The sequence below is a fragment of the Sebastes umbrosus genome, chromosome 9 (assembly GCF_015220745.1).
Source record: "Sebastes umbrosus isolate fSebUmb1 chromosome 9, fSebUmb1.pri, whole genome shotgun sequence".
Taxonomy (NCBI): Eukaryota; Metazoa; Chordata; class Actinopteri; order Perciformes; family Sebastidae; genus Sebastes; species Sebastes umbrosus.
The window spans coordinates 16,856,330-16,876,821 of NC_051277.1; the positions used below are offsets into that span (position 1 = coordinate 16,856,330).

The following is a 20,492-nucleotide window of genomic DNA, read 5'->3' on the forward strand; positions in this document are numbered from 1 at the left end:
TTAAGTAAACTTCTTCGACTAAAGACACCTGGATGCTACTTTGATGTCGGCATTAACCTCTCGGTGTTCTTCTCACTGCAGCACCCATTTTTTAAATCAAGCGAGCGTGTTTGTTGATATCGCACAACAGACTGAGGACCAACTGTTATTGCTTGCCTTCCATTGTTTACCCTCCAAATAGTTTCAAGGTCCCCCCGTCCCACTCTCCTCTCGCTTGTTTGGTTAGATATTGATGGTTTTCGCATACAAAATACTGGCTTACGTGTTCACATGTACAGTTTTAGTTCTTTTCAGAATACACAAAATATTACACACCCTTTATCTTTTTCATTTTGGAGGCATAGCCCTTTTTTGCACAATCCGTATCTCAGCTGATGTGAAGATAAATCTCCTTCCCTAACTTTCTATTTCTGTTTATCTGCATCTCCTCCTGTCAGATCTTATAATGGAGATCAATGCAGGATAATAGCTTTCACCTGAGTTCACCTGTTCAGAGTATAATATTACTGAACGCCACAATATACCGTACATCTCTGTGCAATTAATTCAAAGGCAGAGTATAATGCAGAAACGAGCCGAGAGTGATGAAAATAGCTTTATTATATTTGTCCCTGCAATGGATATGATTGTTGCACAACATTATATTCTTCTCCTGGGGGTTAGCTCAGTATTGCCCAATTTTAAATTCCACATCTGTTAGACTAAACTGCTTTGTCGACTCTAGTTGCCGCCCACATTTTGGCAACCGCTGTTTATAACACAGTGATTTAACACTGAGCAAGTCAGCATCACATGATAAGCGTATGATAGTCTGATTCAGGCTGAAAGGGCTAAATGTGCTTCATGTTAGAGTGCAACATTATGATGGCAATGGATACACTTTCACTAGAGTCATTTGACCATTGCTAAATGTTTTGCTGGGATTCCTAAGTAATAAAATTCACTCATAATTTAGAAGTTAGATGGTGCAGCAATGACTCAACTCAAAGCTGGATGAAGTTGTACAACTCTGATGTTAAAATACTATCAAGATAATCCTTATGATCCCATTATTTGACCCTTTTAGGTATTTAACATGAACTAAATGAAATAAATCACTTTAAAAAGAGGTTCCTCTTCAAAATTTAAACCCAATAATTCAACATGCTGGCTAAATAATACGTCCCTGTATTGTACATGTAAGTCACCTTTAATGAAGGATTGAGATTATCAATGCACAAATTAAAATCCAAGTATGCCATCACAATACACACACAATATCACAATACATCATAAAACAGTTAGTTCTTCCCTGAAATTTGTGAATTCACACCTGAAAACAGGTCAAATCCCCAAATAATGAATAAGTGAATAATTAAACCTTACAAAGGAGGAGATGGAGACAAAGATAAACTGATAATTTAAGATGATGGTTTTAAGCTTTGTGACAAATGAGATGTGCATTTAGTATAGAATAACATAATACAGAAACTGGGAATGGGATAAGGGATTTTTAGTGCAGAGGTCCCAACACAAATGTATATTGTCAGCTCCTAATTCAGGTACTTTGTAGGAAAATTATGCAAACAAAGTATTTCAATTTGCATTCATCCGTTTTGGTTTTGTCAGTGAGTGTTCAGCTTTTTCAGCAGTTTCAGTTCTAGTACATTTCCACCAGTATGACGCACTCACATGCTCCTTCATGGTGATGTAATCATATCATAAATTATCAAGAGAGGGTGCTGTTGCACTGCAGAGAACACACCGAAGCACACTTAACCACCGCACACCGGCAAATCAAAGATCTCCAATACCATTACTGTTCATAATAAATGTCAGCCGGCATTAAGAATGCCAAGGACAAATACTTGAGCTAATAACCCTGCATAATTATTGAGACGCGATGATGAAATGTTGGGAAATTGGATGTTAAGGCGTCTCCTTCTCTTACTTTCAAACAAGCGTCTTGCTGAGTTTTAAGGGGGAGGCACGGAGACGACGAGGAAGATGAGTCCTGACTTGAGAGATGATTTGTCAGGTTTTAAAGGGATTTTGGCATCACAAAAGTTTGAACAATCTCTCATAATTGTGTGACAAATGTAGACAGATTGTTCCATTGTTGAGCTCTGCGCCAAGCCCTTTTATATATATATATACATATATATATATATATATATATTTTTTTTATAGGAGTGAGGGAGCAGCTCTCTCTGTTTTTTTATTCTCTTTTTTGTGTGTGACAGTGAACAGAGATGGAAAGTGATGAGAGAAAGATGCAACAGCACAGTGCGAGTTGCAAACATTGTACCATATTGATTGTTCGTTGTACAGGTTGCTTTCTTATATAACGTAAAGATGAAAAGTTTTCATAAATTACACATCACTGCATTGCAAAGATGTTACAGGCACAGATTTTTGGATTTCACCAAACACATTTTCTTCTGCCAGACAAATGATAACGCTGCATAATTGTTTGCTGTCAAAATACAGTCTCAGAACTTCAGTGCAGATCAGTTGGCCTAATGCTCACTGAAGAATGCCTGAAAAAAGGGATTTGGATGGTTTATTTGTCAAAACACAGTGTTCTGAGAAAGACTGAGAATAAAAAAAGAAAACAGCATGCGAGGGATCATCTTCACCACGGGGACAAAAGACAAGATGGATCCCTCTACAAGTGCCACAACAAACTGTCAACTTAGAATAAGATTGTCTCGTCAAGCCTGCTTAAATAAGCCTGTTAACATGGCACTTCTGACATCTTGCAATGGAGTGCCATGTCAGGCAAAATGTTGTGTCTTCTCTTCCCAGGTGACGGCAAATTGATGTTACACTGCGACAGTTTTTTTTTTTTGTTTTTTTTTCAAGCGACTGAATTCAGAGAGTGATTTAACATATCACACGGGCAGCAGGACAGTCACCACAGAGCTGTGTGTTCCTGTTCGGCTGCTAACAATCCAGGTGAGCTTGAGAAATCACCTGCTTCAGGAGCTACACAAACTATAGCCTTTCAGTGACACTGGTGGTGATAAAGTAGTTAGCTGCGCTTTCATGAGTCCAGCACTGATACAAAGAATGACAGTTGCTTTTCTCGTCTGATCAAAGGCTGCAGACAAGTGCTGCAGAATGTTTCTCCCTCCGTCCCCGTCCCCCCCCCAAAACCCTGTCTCTATCTAATGATAGTTGAATACATTGTCATCTCATTATCTTTGAAGAGGGGAAAGATCCCTCCCGTATGAGTGGGCACTGTGTCTCTTGCCATCAGACGGGCCCTGAGATTGGTGAAGCGCATTCCCGTCTCATTATGTTGAGTGAGAGATATCAGACACATCCCATCTGCCGAACGCCTTCCACACACATGCCGCCATGCTTGAGCCATGCAAGCTGGTACAGAATTACTGCGAGTGGTTTATCTGTAATTTTATAACTCGGTTATGAGACTTGTATTTTATCTAAGCAGGTCCAGACACTGCTGTTAACTAAAATCACTGCATGGTTAAATATAGGGCTGACCTGAATGCTTCGAAGCGTCGAAGCTTTGTCCGTTGCCATGGTATTCGACCTCCAAAACTCGATTCGAATGCTTCATTTTTTAAATTTTTTTCTATTTTTGATATACAAGTATGTAATAATAATGTACAAATCCCCAAATAACCCATGAAATAAGGAATAATCCCGCCACATTATTCATTATTATTAGTTATTCTTACAAGGATATGGTTTATTATATATGGTGGATATGGTTTGTTGTGTGTAGAGGTGCGTGAAACGGGGGAGATGGAGACAGACAGAAGGACTTGTCAGCCTGCTGCTCCGCGAAGCTTCGAATTAGGGATGTGACAGTGAGAACATTTTCCCAACGGTTAATAAGCTCGGGACAACACCGGTGTTACCGATTACACCGGACATTTTACAAGAAAAGATGATGGTCAATCTCACCGGCCACTTTATTAGGCACACCTGTTCAATTGCTTGTTAACACAAATAGCAAATCAGCTAATCACATGGCAGCAACTCAATGCATTTAGGCATCTAGAGGTGGTGAAGACGACTTGCTGAAGTTCAAACCGAGCATCAGAATGGGGAAGAAAGGGGATTTAAGTGACTTTGAACGTGGCATGGTTGTTGGTGCTAGACGGGCTGGTCTGAGTAATTAAAAAACTGCTGATCTACTGGGATTTTCACGCACAACCATCTCTAGGGTTTACAGAGAATGGTCAGAAAAAGAGAAAATATCCAGTGAGCGGCAGTTGTGTGGACGAAAATGCCTTGTTGATGTCAGAGGTCAGAGGAGAATGGGCAGAGTGGTTCGAGATGATAGAAAGGCAACAGTAACTCAAATAACCACTCGTTACAACCAAGGTATGCAGAATACCATCTCTGAACGCACAACACGTCGAACCTTGAAGCAGATGGGCTACAGCAGCAGAAGACCACCCGGTACTAGCAAGGTGTACCTAATAAAGTGGCTGGTGAGTGTATGTAGCGCTCTTTAACGTAGGGTGGCGGTGTGTCTGGTCTCTCCGGTGGAGCTTTCACTGAGGGGCCGCATGTTTCCACCACACCGGCTGTGACCGCTCCATCCTCCGCAAAGCGACGGCCTCATTAACATTATGGTTCCCTTATAGCATTGGATTTAAATCTCAAATATTGCCTAATAGGTGCTTTTGCTTTTCGCTTCGCATTTTCTTGTATGTCAACTCGCTCTCGTCCTGTGTGTGTAAAATATGATCTTCGGTCAGCCTTTAAATATTACTAAAATATTACAGAGAAGCAGGGCTGGGTTTTTTGTTACAGTGGTGGTAACCATCAAAGAGCCTCCGACTCTTTAGACGTGCGTCTAGCCTGCATCTCATATCATCATTAATATTGCAGTATCATGCAGTTTATTTCTTAATGGTTTCAAACTAGTATACAAAACTCATTTACCCTCTGGCAACTGGCTGAAAGCCTTTTTTCTGGTTCCTTCAGACAAATAAAAGGAGAACAAAATCTGCAGTACCTCCCACTTTCCCAATTTGCAAACTCTCTCCGGGGTAAAGAAACAGCGGAGATAGAAGAAGAAAAAAAAAAAAAAAAAAAATCAGAACACATTACAGAATCACACAATCTGATGCAACGGGCACCGTAAATTGCAAACTCAAAAATTATCATGAATGAATATGATTGGCTTCATATATATGCTTTTAAATTAACTTTTTTCAATTTAAACATATAGTGCAATTACATCCAGGAATGGTATTGTGTGACTATTCTAATAAGAATGAATAAAGCTCAAAGCCAAAAGCAAACAATAACTTGTGACAGAAATGCCAAATTGGTCCCAGTTTCTCTTGACTGGCTCCAACAGATGTCATGGGCCGATTGCCAAAACATCTTATCGTGGACACAGTACAGTGAAACCACAACACTGATCTACATGATGGATGTCAGATCAAAATGAATCCAGCCATGGTTTTACCAGCTTTGAATTCATGCATGGGGAAGCCTGTCAGGGGCGAGAGATGATGTGGACACTGGCTCTCACTGTTTGTCAAGATTTTACATCCCTCCCCCTCGCTACTCGTTTGAAGCTAGTCATCTGCTGTCTAGCAGCTTGCTGCCAATACGCCTGAGAATCTAGATTCAACATTTGTGGACTTCTTACAGGAATGAATGCAATTAGACTGGTTTGTGGGTGTAAAGCATCCCTTTGCATACACCATGCAATCTATCATTTTAATGGGCCTCAACTTTCCCGGGGAACACGCTTTAATTTGGTAACAACACTTGTCTTTTTCGTATTTTACGTGTCTAATACTGACAGTAAGCTAGTGACCCATCAATGGTGTATTTTTTCTCACAGCAGTTTTGCCTCTGTTGGAAGGCTGGGAGGAATGAAGAAACACACAACGAAAAGCAGACTTTTGAAAGTTGAGCATCAAATGATGTTTTTGACATCAAATGGGATAATGAGGGGGCATGAAATCCCGAAGATCACCTACAGCCCGATTCTTTTAAATGAGATGTGTTGTTTGTTTTCTGACTGATACAGCCGTGACGATAAAGTTGCTGTTGTCGAACTCACTTTCTAAGCCTTTGCAGCATCCATAATTCAGAGAGCATCATGTCCACTTCAATAACACAAGCTCTCCCTACCCTGAAGGACACACACAATATACATTTTTACTGCCTCCTTTTCTTCAAATAAATCTTTGCAATAGGAGGATGAAAAAAAAAAAAATAGCGTCGCTTGTGTGCCACTATCGTGTCTGCTACGCCTCTTACCCCGTATGATCTTTCTCCCGGCACATTACTGCTGCCCCTGCAACGCCCGCTTACGAATTGCCTCCAGAGCTAAATCACTTCCTTTGTCAGACACGACTGCCTTTCTTCCACAGACCCATTGCTTACTGCTATTGTTAGTGAAGATGAACAGCCCACGACAATTAAAGGTGTGGACCATTACTTCTGCTGTGAGGAAGGTTAGGCTTCATGCTTTACAGCCTGAGGGAGAACACCGCCGTATCTACATCTGTCATCCAGAGCCATAATGGAGAGCCTTGGAATGGATGAAGAGCCAACAAATGTCCGCCGCTCTGCAGTCATTGGGTCAGGTTTACGCAGCCATGCCAGAGGTCTGAAGGATGCGGGGTGAGAATAAAGGCTATTATGGAAACATAGTGAAACCAAGTTAGAGAAACGAAGCATACTGGAAATACAGAAAACACAAATGCTGCAAGTCCATGTCTACTTCTCGATGGTGGAGTTCAAATTGAGCTAAAGCGAACAATGCTTATTTTTTATTTAACCGTGTGATATTACTGGAGATATTGGGTAAACACTTAGCCTTATAATAATTGCTAGCGTGCCCATCAGTGCCTTTGTAACTGTGTTAAGGGATAACCACAATGCATTTGTTATGAACATTACAGTAGGCCTGTAGGCGTGAAGACCGGCAACACTGACGTTAAATGCATCCCCCCATTTCTGCAGAATTGCTGTATTCTTTGTGCCTGTGACTGCACTAGAGTATCTGTGCTAGTATGGAGAAAGGCCAGCAGAGGACGGTCTGAGTGGAACTACGTCAGTGCGCATCGCTTAAGACGATTCTTGTCAAGAGCGACAGCAGAGTGGATGCATGTTGAGTGAACACCGTGGTGATGATATGAATAGTGTTGCTGACGGTTGTCATAATTATTATATTTTGCACAGGTAAGAGTACAACAAAGGGACTTCTATGGTGATAAAACACAGTATAACCTTTCTTTTAAACACTGAAAACAGCATGCTTTGGTTGCAAGTAATGTTGTGAATTTGAATTTACATGTAAAACAGGGATATTTGTATGTGCTGGAAGGACTAACGATTACGATAAGCGCTTTGTGGGCTAATATTGTGTTCGCAATTAGCATAAGTGACTAATCTGACGATAGAGGGGTTATGATTCAATATATTGCAAAACTGTAAGCAATATATTGTGTTCATAGTATAAAAATCGCACCACAATATGCATAAAATCTGAGTAAAAAAAGTTTACTTTTTTATGCAATCAGAACAGTGGGATCTGCATTTGTATTTATCATAGTTCCTGTAACATCCAACATCATAGCACAACTTTTTGTGCAATCTGAGCCAATCTGAGCCACTGTCTGTCTTGAAACTTTTCATGTAAACCATTAATTAAAAATCTATAGTGTTTTTGAGAATCTATACAGTATCACACAACATAATATCACAAAACTCAAGTGTATTGATATTTTCTTACACCCCTACAATTCACTGGCTAATTAAAGTGTCAATTAGAGTCAGTAAAGTTCTGTAAGACGTAGTTAATGTGGACCAGCCCCCGGTAGCTTGTTCAGTGTTATTTCATAGGTTTTACAGTGATCTATAAACTGTGTTTTTAGACTGAATAAGTTAAGAATATTGCTGGTAGACAGACAGTAAGCTAGCAGAGTTAAACCCAGTCATCCTGTAGAGAATTATTAGCTATTAAAGAATAATTTATTATTGAATAATGATAATATCTTATATGAATAAGATAATTGCGTGGAAAATATGATGCAAATTGTTGTATATGTTTAATGAGTTTTCTTCTACTTTTGTAGAGAAAATGTTTAATTGAGGTGCAGTGTACACATAGCTAAATGTTATTGTGTTTAAAAGGAAGTCTTGCAAGAAGTTCAGAGCAGAACTATGAATTGATGTGATTACAGCCCTGTTCACAGCCGATAGCAGAGCCAATGATATGGACAATATTGCTGACTATGGTCTTAAATATGTTTTGTACAAGTAACTCCTGCTATTTAATGTGTCGTATCGCCATTCTTAACCAATAAGTGTTTCATTCCAGTCTGTAACAGTAACCAGTTGTGCAGCAACACATTCCTAAGTAGTGTTACACTAATGTGATTACTACTTGTTCATTCAGGGGAGAGACTGGTCTGGGATGTGAGGAGGAGAAACGTGACTCCAAGTGACCCCAGAATTGTCTTAATTAGCACTACATGTTGTGTCTCCTCAGCTGGCTTGGTAACGTTTGCCACTGGTAAGCCTACATTTAGGAGTCACCTGGGGTTTTGCTCATTGTTGGACGATGCTCGAACCCTGCAGCTTCGTAGTGAGGATGGGATTTCTAGAGTGCTGTTAAGCTGGCTGTTGATGGTCTGTAAATATCTCCTAACTGTAGGCCGGCTGCTTGTTGAGAACCATAATGTCTTGTTTTGTATTTCTAAGTGTTAAATACAGAAGGCGTGGTGTGTTGGTGTTGGGCCTTTGGAGTTGTTTAAAGGCAGCTTTGACAGCTGGGCTGAGGAACAAAAGTAATTTATTAAATAATTACTTTGCTGCTGAGTAATTAGTAAAGTAGTACTTTTTAATGAGAAAAATTAAATGAGGAATTGATAAAAATGTTCAAGTAACTCATGCAACAATGGTTGTAAATTTGCTTCGTTGTGTATGATTTTTTTCTAACTTGCTGTATTTGCAGTCTCTCTTTATGCAACATAATATTGTCAAACTAACATGAGATGATTACAGTGAGAACTGGTTGATCCAATAGTCATTGGTTCATTCTTTATATTGCTTAACACTTAACACACTAGTACAATTCCCTGTGAACTGTGTAGGACTGCTTTAAGGCACACAGATAGATCGTCAACTAAAACAGAAAGAAGAATAGTTATATAAATATTATAGTTATATTGAGTGTTAGCTATTGCAGAATATCAATAGAAAACTTACAAATACAATAAATTAAAGCAATAAATACAAATGGTAAAAGTTTAATGATAACAATCCTGTTGTGTTCATATCATGTTAATACATTTTGTGTCCCCAGTCCAAAATGACTGCCCCATTATAGCCGATTATAAATCCATAATAATACATACAGTATATTATCACAGTGTTGTGTTAGGTCTTTTTGTAGGCCTCACTAACCTGAGCTCATACAACTCCTTTTTGAATAAAAAAAAAGCATAATGTATGAATTATTTTGACTATAAAAAACATATTATGGTATTTATTTATTTCACAGACGTTGCGTCAAAGTTTAACAAGGACATTTGTTTTGAAACTACTTAAATATTTTCAAATAGTGGTACAAAATAACATCTGTGCTCATGGTTAAAACAGATCGGTATGATTTTATTAGTACAGTAAGGACATAGACATTGGTTGTCTCTTGGTCCTGATCATATTCTGTGTTGTTGACTTCCTCCTTTAATGCATCTTCGCTCTCAGTTTCCTGGCCTCTCTTCTCCTCACTAGTGTCACGATCAAAGATGTGATCAAGAGCTTCACATACAGTATATCGTTTGGCCATTGTGCTGGCACAGAATGAATTGTGAGCAAAGCCTCAAAAGAGCTTTATAAAGCCTCCCAGAGCTGAGAGAAAAGTTCTATATATTATTGAAACAGCGTTGGGATTGTTTGTGAGAATGCCAACAGGTATGGTTCCCGTGGGGGAAAGATCCTATTGGGGAAAGGTTCATCTTTGGTACCAGCATGTTGTGTTTTTGTGCATCACTTCCCAGAGACTCTGCTTTTGATGATGAGTGTTGTAATAGGTGTAAAAGCTGGTGCGGTTGTTCTTTTTTCCTTTCAGCCATAGTGGCCAAAACTGTTTTTGTGCTACCCGATCCTCTTCCCCCTCTATTTAAAACAAATCCAAAAAAAAGTCAAATATAGTACGTCCTGTGCGGCGAGGGATTTCCCCAAGGAAAGTCCTGCTAGACACGAGCGATTAGAGTTACAAAAACGAAATTCATTTATGTAAAAACGTAACAGATTACTTTAATCTTCAAATCACTTTTAAATCCATCATATGTATCTTACAGTAATATGTTCTTAATTCAAAATCCCATAGAGAAAGACAGGTTAGGTCAATCCTACTTTAAATCACTGAAGACAATACAGACGTTAAGACTACTGTACACATGCACAAGGATGAAATGTGTATGCGAAATATGCGAACGCAACAAGGAAATGAAAGTACCAAAGTAATAATAGTGTGCAAGTACAATGGCGTGTGATATTGCAACACTTCTGCTACAGCGTTTCAAGCTGTAGGCAACAGTCTGTGACTACCTACAGATGGGATCTGAACAGAGGCACACCAGGGTTGATTTAATCATATTTTAGAACATTTTGTTTCTTGCTTAACCCGGGGCAATGAGCAGCACACAGGCAAAACCCACACGGCATATATATTGCCAGGAGGATTGCCCACGGTGGACAAAAGCTGAACCTTTCTTATCCTTCTATAGCCCGGTATCGGAATCTCATAGCATATGCAAGCAGATAACAACTTCAAAAAGATTAATTCTCATCTTACTACACATCTTTTTGCAGGAAAATCTCTTGTAGTCAGAGTAGCCTAAGTCTTTTGTTACATAGCCTTTAGCTTGGTAAAGAACTTTCCCTTCAAATTCATCCCGAGGCTCATGCCTGATACTCCTGTTTGACGTGCAGTGGTGTTAAATTATTTAGGTTGAATCTGTATTTTGTTATTGAATGGAGTTGGATGGAATACTAAAAGGTATCAAGCTATCAGCGATGAAGGCTGCTTTGGGTGAATTAAACACCTTGTAAATGGTGGGTTTGTACACCTGATCATTACATAACTTAATGCTTCCCCTGACTGCCACTAAGCATATCACATTTTAGCAAGTGGAAGTGTTCAAGAAAAGAAAATCTCTAAGGTGTTCTGCATGTGAGCAGGCTTTTAATGACTATAACCTTAAAAGTCAACGCATGCGCCAAATGTTCATTAAAATGGTAAAGTAGGCTTGAGTTATTTAGGCTGTTCTCATACATCGTTCGTAGCTATATCTACGAAAAGTAATGCACTGTAATTTGTATATATCCCCCAAAATTAATTTGTAAGTAATCCACGTAATTGTGAACCAGGAAGTGTAAAGAGCGACTATCTCTGCGTAGGGAGGATGGGTGGGTCCAAAAACACCAGACTTTCACCCAAGAGACCGCTGTTCGTGTCCCATGTGAAACCAGAAGTCAATCTTCATTTATTTGTCACGTAACATCCGTACTTAAAGGTGCAGTGTGTAGGATTTGGCTGCTGAGGTTGAAAATTGCAGCCAACGGAAACTTCTCCCATGTGCCAAGCTTGTAGGAGAACATACGGTGGCTTGCACGAAAAATGCGATTGGCCCTATCGGGAGCCAGTGTTTGGTTTGTCCGTTCTGGGTTACTGTAGAAACATGGCGGCCGGCTCTGTGAGGAGGACCCGCTCCACATGTAGACGTGTTCATTCTAAGGTAACAACAACACAACGAGCCTCCTGCAAGAACCACTCGTACGAACACGTTTGTTCTTAAGTGGCTTGTACGAGTGATTTAGGAGAACTTGTCACATTTACCAATTTTCTCGTATTTAGAATTTTCTCTTCGGTACGAACACAATTATCCAGTGGTCCAGACCTGTTATAAGAGTCATGTGCAATTAGTATGCTGTTTTTTCACTAATAGATGGTATATTTTATTACTTTGAAGCAAATTTGAGTTTGAACATCTTATATAAATTACACTTATTATGTTGACATTATCCTGTTTGACTCTGCAATTTAAATTATAATTCTAAATGTATTCATATAGCCTAATGATATTATCATTAATTTAAATTGGCCATTGATGCTATTGTATAACACTACAATATCAATATGAACATATCAAGTTGCAAATTTCCCCACTGTGGGACTAGTAAAGGATTATCTTATCTTATCAAACTGCAAAATGACTTTAATTATGCACCAATAGAACAATTCTCATGTTTGCACGCTCATTTACGCACAGGTGGCATTCATCATGTTTACATGGGTCATTTACACAGTTATCTGAAGTCAGGAGCGTTTTGCTGAATCGGATGTAGCACACTCTGACGAGCCCACGGTATGAAGAAAGTTAAGACAACAATACAAAAATGTTCTTGCATGAAGCCTAATGATTCATATTTTCTGGTGATTATACACTAAAGAAAGGATTTTTTTTTTTTTTAAAAGACTGTATTTATGTGTTGCTGGACATTTGTAGGAGCACACACAAAAAATAGTGAATAACTTTTCCTAAGATATCATGCAAACCGTTGTATGAGGACACATCGAGTCATTACGTCAATGTATACAACGTAGCACCACTTTGAAAAAATTGTAGGAGAATTCGCAGCCGCCTTGCGGTGCTGAGGAAAGTGATCTTTGAATGTTCACTGCATGACTTAGACAGCAATTCTGCAGTTATTTGACGAACTGAAAGCTATTTCAGGCCGTCACAAGCAACATTATTTGGAACACCCTGTACCAAGGACCTGTAATCCCCATTCATAGGAGAACACACGAAAAATAACGAATAACTTTTCCTAAGATATCATGCAAACCGTTGTATGAGGATACATGGAGTTATTACATCAATATAGCACCACTTTGAAAAAATAATAAAATAAAAGCACTAAAACCAAAAATTAAAACCACCGAATAAAATTTAAAAAATGTGAATATAGTGTCAGGGCCAGCAGTGAATATTTGATTTTTAATATATTCCGTCTCCCCTTCTCTCCTCTTGCACTGCACTGTAAGCCTTATGTCCTTCACAGCATAGGAAACCATGCATATAGACCAGGCTTCCCAGCATGCCTCAGGCTTTCCAACATAGTTGCCAGCAGGATGCAACACTGTGAAAAGGTGCTGCCTCTTTAAGTCTCCTGTGTGGCATGTTAAGCAATGGTAATCTGCCGCAGTGCAGACAATAAATTCCACTGCATAACTAAGCGTCGCCATGACATCGTACCTGGATGGAATATCGTATGGGCAGATGGAGGGATAGATGGATGGAGGCCATGCCCCTCGCAGAATAAATATGTGTCCTCAGTGTTGACACAAAAGGGACAAAATCTGACAACTAGTGTCACCACTTGTCCACCCGCTGTATTAGAGAAAAAAAAAAAGAAAAAGAGGACTCTGCATTAATTATTTCCCCTAGCTTAGTGCTGGTTTGGTCAGCATGCGATTCATCTGTTCAGTGCAACAATGGAGCTCAATGCTATGACAAATCTGAAGGCTTGGGCTGTCTTCCCAGTTCCCAAAAGCTTAATAGCGTGCCATGTGGAATGATGTAATGCTAAAACACTGCAAAACTTGAGTGCTCACCAGCTTTAGTGAGGGCAGGGGAAAGAGGGAGAGACAGACTGGAGAGAGAAGGGAGAGAGACGGAGAGACAGAAGGAGACTCAAAGGGCCTGATTACTGCATATCATCTAGAATACAACTTGTACCGCACAAATCTCCAGTGAGATCCCCATACTGTTGGAGTACGATAACAGAAATGAAAAGCGAGTTTGTGTTGGGGCTCTCTTAACGCAGCCGCCTCGCAGTGTTGAGGAAAGTGATCTTCGAATGTTCACTGCATGACTTAGACAGCAATTCTGCAGTTATTTGACAAACTGAAAGCCATTTCAGGCTGTCACAAGCAAAATTATTTGGAACACCCTGTAGCAAGGACCTATAATCCCCAACAAAGAAATGTTATTATTCACAACAGTGTGAAAAGAGACACACCAAAGCTGCCCTGCACTAAGTGTGGGTTTTGCTACGGGGTTTAGATCTTTTTCTTTTATTTTCCTCAATTTTTTTTCATGAAAGATATTAGACTGGCTTTTTATTCTTTTCACTTCTTTTAACTACAGAAGATTAAAGGGTGGTACTCTATAGCAAGCACAGTAACACTTGATAAAACAGCTCTTTGCATAGATATTGCTTCTTACTTAAAGGAAACCAGTCAATGCAACTTTTGCATGTGACAGCATGATGTCAAATGTAATGAGAAATGCTAAATAAGTGGCAATGAAATATAGAGATAATTGTTCTAATCGCTTCCATTAATGTGCATATCAAACCTCAGCATGCAGTGCTAATTATTCAGATTAGATAGGGATGAACCAATCTGACTTTTTCAGTCCCGATACTGATAGCAATACCTGGGCTTTGGGTATCGGCCGATACCAAGTAGCCTACCGATCCAATACCAGTGTTTGATTAATAAGATGTATGCCTCACTGTGTGGAAGTGACTTAAGCATTACTTTCCCATCTTTATAGAAAAAAATAAAATAAAAACAAATAAATACGTAGATATAAATTTACTGAATTGTTATTTATTATTAAAATAATAAATCGTACACCAGCAACTTGGTAAAAAATCTTAAAAAAATAACAAGAATTATAATTCAAGTGTAAACCTTGCAGCAAGACATTGGTCAAAACTAAAACAGGAATTCAAATTGAATTAAATAGATCGGTCCCATTGTCACCGATATCCGATCCAGCTATTGGAGTCAGTATCGGCCCGATATCCAATCCATTATCGGTACATCCCTAATGTTTATTACAAAACAAATTGCCACTGCCACCAACTTCCAACAAAGTTTCTCCGAAAATTTGTACTTTGTTGAAATAGAGGCCAAACATCTACATCAGGTTAATGAATTTCTATAAACAAGGGTGCGGTATTACAAGAATAACATTTTGTTCCAAGGAGTTCATGCAACCCAGATCACTGTGGCATTTAAATCACTTGAAATGAAAATCTGATATGATTATTTTTATCTATCACTGCAGTCTGGGGGCATATTTCAGTCTCATCTCACACTGAGCCAAATATGCACAAGGAATACATATCAGATCCCGATCAGAGAATTCCAGAGATTAACCGTCGTAAGCCACCGTTTTTTATTACATTACCGACCAAATTACATTATGTCATTAGGCAACATAATTGCAGTTTGTATTTCAAATCTTGATTTAGAGAAAAACATTAGATCCGAGGTGTAATGAGGTCGGATTCTTAAAAAGGTCTCGTAAGAGCAGTTTCCTCATGGTGAGTCGTTATTATTGCATGGTACAGAAATCAATTACGGTTTTATAGAGAATCTTGATCCCTTTACGGGGAATTCAGCGAGGAACACTTTGCATTTTTACGGGTCTTCAGGATTTAGACAGCAAAGTGGTGACTTGTTCAAGGTGTTTCAAAGCCAAATGCATGCTGGGACAAGCATAATAATAATACTGATGATGATGAAAATCAACTCTAGTATAATTCCTGCATCCAATCACTATACCTCCATCAATATTACATATTGAAATACTTTTTTGGGGCTTTTTGGTGACTTGGTATCCTAACATTCATAGTCGATTTTCTATTTCATTTCAGATCCCAGAACAATTTGTTGCCACCCGTAGAAACGCCCTCTTTACTATGCATGGCGTTCTAATACCCTTAGCCCCTTTTTGGACAAAAGGCAGAGCAGAGAGCCAGGGGCATTTCATTTCATGCTCTGCCACCTCAACCCCAGATGTTCACCTCGAAAACATCTCCACTGATACAGGTAGAAGCTTAATGGCCTGCAAATTGCCCCGAGCTCAGGTAATGAAATGCAACCTCTGTATAATTTTAATTGAGAACTCTGGATGGAAATCAAATGATAATGTGCTCCATGCATGGAAAGTTTTCAAGTAACAGTGAAATTTGTGTCTGGTGTGTGTAAGTGCAGCTCGGGCTAAAGGTAAATGGCTTTTTCCTTGCGAGCCTCTCCCCCATTTTAATTGTGGATTGCACGGTGTAATAAATGCGTTGGTCATGACTTAGCATCTGGTAAATGAAGCAGAGGATGTACACACCTCTGAATGCACAATGGTGCTCCATATTTACAATTCAATCCGACAGGGTGCCTATTAGAAGCCGTAAAACTGCTCAACTGTTAGATAAGATACCCTCAATAACCCTCACCCATCCCCCGACCCTCACTGCCTCAACACACACACACACAATTCCTGCACTTAACACTGTTCAGTCAATGTGTCTTCATTATATTACATGTTTTTGTCTGTGTTGGGTATTGCAGGAATCTGGTGTAGCAGTGCCCTTATGTAATCACCTGTTCCTGTTTCAACAGGGTGGCAGTACACGGCAACCCAAAAAGCTGACAGTTGCAAAGAAAGAGGCTTAAGTGTCCCAAAATTGTTGGGATCAGAGCTTTTCAAAAGGTGAGTGTGTAAGTTTAATTTTAGCAAGCTGGCTACTCTTATCAGCACAGACAGTTAGTCGGTGAAATCGTCAGTATTTTGGCATGTTGTCTTCTGAAACTACTCTGCAGTTTTCACAGAGTTTGATTTAGACATCTTGCATAACATTATGATGGAAGACATTTCGGGATAAAGAGGAAGCTTTTTAGTGACGAAACATCCCCGATAACAATTATTACAACCAAAGATTCCCAGTGTGTCCTTGTATGAAGGCCAGGTCTGTAGTCAAGACCAACTTAATCAAGCTCAAATCCAGTCCAAGACCAGGTCCAGTTGAGTCAGAGTCAAGACCAAGTCCAAAGACAGTCAAGACCAAGTCAATAGCAAGTCCAGAGCAAATCGAGTCCTGTTCAAGATAATAGGCAAGAGCGTCTTTCCAATGCTAATGTAGTGATTGAGGAGTTAAGATGGACAGACATAATCTATCTATAAACAATACTGATACATCTTCTACACAAACTAATCAATGCATAGAATTTAGGTTTGAGGACCATTAATGTTACATTCATTAATAAACCTCGAAATTGATCCAATATTTGTTGCTGATGTCCCTACCCCTGGGACCTACCCCCAATAGGCCCACAAGCAGGGACATTTTCCATTAAATTTTCATTTTCAGTTTAGTTATTGAGATAATTGTTTATGCAAATAATATGGAGGAGTGTTCGCACAAGTGTTTCCCCTTTCTTCCTGTGATTCAGGCTCTATGTGGAGTGCGCAAGTAGTCAATTTTTGGTGGGAGAGAGAGTTTGCTGTGCTGCTACTGAATGCATACAGGGGAAACACTATGTTGGTAGAATCAGGCAACATCTGTACAACTGATCCCAAATCAGCAGCCAGGAACAACTTGACCAATTCTCAATAGCCAAGCCTGAGATCAAGAAGTGACAGAATCCAACAAGGCACGATTCCAAGACAAGTGCAATACTTCAAAAAAGTGGACTTGAGACCGGACTCAAAACCAATACTGGACACTTGGGGGCAAACTCAACACTGAAATATTACTTATTAAGTTGATATAGCAAATGTGTTACCAAACAGTGCCATTTCACACGTCCAGCAGACACATGGCAACATTCACATTCATTTGAAGTCGTTTTTCAGATGACCTGTCCAATATTCACTCTCCTTTTGCCTCTGTCTTGGTCTCTACCAACCACTGAGGGAAATAATTGGCTTTTTACCTGCTAAATGCTACACTATATTCACCAGCTTGTTGTTAACTTTGTCTGTCTGCCATTTGCTGCCGGGGAAGTTGCGTACTGTGGGTTTATCTGACCTTTTTCCATGAAATCCTGCTGCTGGAAACAGGGGAGATGGGAGCGTTCAGACTGAACCAAAAAAGTTAACTTGCATGTGCAGGCCTTCATCCTCCTCTAAGCTGTATTAAATTAGATTTACACCACAGGTTTGTTGACCGAAAGCAGGTCCCAGTCAACAGGTGTGAGTGATGCAGAGACTCTGTGGGCGCACTGCACTGCAGGACGGGGAATACAGATGTCAAACTGTCAAATGAAGCCTCGCCATATTTGCGACAAATACAGTATTTGAACCAAAACTTCAGTGACAATGACATGATTAAAAAAAAAAAAAAAAGGTGAGGATGTTGAGATACAGCTCAAGTGTTTGAAATAGAGTGCCAGCCTTGTGAACAGTTCACCAAAAAGCAATTTATATACAGCATATAATGTGTCTTTTTGGCTGTGTCATTTGACGTGAGGTGCAGAGGTGCAAACTAACTGAAGTGCTAGTATCATCTCCAGACACTACGGCATATTTGTCACCCGTCTCACCTCTCCCAGATGTTCACAAGAGTCCTAATGACGTTCACTCTCTCTCTCCCTCTCACTCCGGTCTTCTTCAGGACGAGGATGAAATTCATGTTGAGCCTGAAGTTGACTCTAAAGTATGTTGCACATGTACACAAACACACACATACGCAGACGTAGATACATACACTTAGGACATGGATGGACCGTATCCGAAAGCCTTCTGACAGGCAGCAGGTGATGGCGCCAAGGCCAGCTGCTCCTGCCCCACCTCTGCTCAGCTGTCCGAGCCCAGAGCAGCCTTTGAACAGCCTATTACCCCGACACAGCACCGGGGGAAAGCAATCAGCTCCAGAGGTACACCGCTCTCGCACCAGATGGTGTGGGAGATGAATCGAGCCATTATATTAGTGCTGGATAATTCCTCAGATGAAGCTAATTAAAAAGAAAAATAAGTGCTATCCTCCCTCTTCTTACCTCCTTTGCAATCTGAATGGAAACTCCACTGACACTCTCTCTTGGTGTAAAAAAAGGAGAGTTTTTTGAGATTCCCTCTGTGTCTTTGCTCCGAACATCAATAAATGCAAAGTCAAATAAGAAATAAAAGAAAGAATCACATCAGATAGCCAACATTTGAAAAAAAACACCTGGTCTTAACAAAAATAATTGACAGCACAATCTGATGCTTCTTTTTCAGACAACAAAGGACGCTGTTGACAAAGTAGACACGCTTTACAGACTGGAACCTGTGTATTTTAATTAAACTGAATGAGATCATAATCCGATGAGATCAGCAGCTCATGATTGTTTTTATCCCAATATGTTTATAATGCTTTGGGATTTACCACTTCAACTGCATGAGCAGTTAGATTATATAGACGCTTTTATGAAGATATTAAGCACATAAGGAAACAATTCATTTGAAATAAGGAAGCATTCTGCAGCCTTTCCACAGTAACCTTTTTTCCCCATTCACACTTAATGTAGAAAGCACTCATTAAAGTACTAAATAGAGGCATTTTCTTACATGCATCTTTTGTATTCCGTAAATTCACACCGCCAGCTGTGAAATTAACAGCTATTGTTTGTAGTCGCACCTTGAAAAATGCAGCTGAAAAAGTATGTCAAAGAGCTCTGTAAATACGGTACCTGCATTGGCTTAAAGCCCAAGCAGACAGAGACAGGCGACACCAGAATGTGAATCTCAGTTAGCTCTAAAGGATTTAGGTAAACTCTGAAACAGTGCTTATTGCTCTCTTATCCACTTTTGTGTTAATGAAAAGCATGTCCTGAATCTGTCAAGGGAGATTAGGTGAATATCATTACTATTGTCCTTTTGCCAATGTAGATTCTCTGTATCCACAGGGATTATAGTCCCACCCATCCAAACGTGTATTACCTCGCTCTGCCAGGGGAACTTAAGAAAGGTTGAGCTGATGATAAGGACTAGAAATCATGTGTCACGGGAAATTCAGACTGCATCAAATCCTATTTTTGACGACACCAACGCCATCCATTGTCCCCAGATAGAGTACTGAACTTCAGATGAGAGACAGGACTTATTGACCATGATGTCTGTGCGTTGGTTTCAAACACAGCCAACTTCTAAGATGAATTGTGTGTAATGAAAGCAGTGGGCAATTTTGAAAAGTGAAGCCAATGCTGAAGTGCGTTAAACTTGCATTCTTTCTAATAGCCAGCAGGGGGCGACTCTTCTGAATACAAAAAGAAGTCTGATTACATAGAAGTCTATGAGAAAATGATCCTACTTCTCACTTGATTTATTACCTCAGTAAACATTGTAAACATGAGTTTATGGTCTCAATCGCTAGTTTCAAGTCTTCTTCAATACAGCATGATGTTCATTTAGTAAATTATGGTCCCATTTAGAGTCAAATAGACCATAAAGCAGGGGACGCTTTAGTATGTGGCTACTTTGTGATTGACAGGCCGCTACCGCAGCATTGTCAGGTCTGGGAGTTGTCCATGTTTTTGTCTTACAACCCTTTCACAGTGTGTTTTCAATTCATGGAGGTCAATTGTAACATTTTTATCGCCTAAAAATGTCTTATTCAGCGTTCGGTTGTACTTAGCTCCACCCTCTCGTGTCACTTCTGGTGGCAAATAACCAAGATAGTGACGGATAAAATGCCAAACTCAAGGCTTTAAAACGGCA

At 39.7% G+C, this 20,492-nt stretch overlaps 1 long non-coding RNA gene across 1 annotated transcript in view; it reads right to left on the reverse strand.

The window, feature by feature from the left end:
- Positions 1-20,492, reverse strand: part of LOC119494695 — a 75,168-nt gene that overhangs the window by 29,348 nt on the left and 25,328 nt on the right. The gene's annotated exons all lie outside the window — the stretch shown is intronic.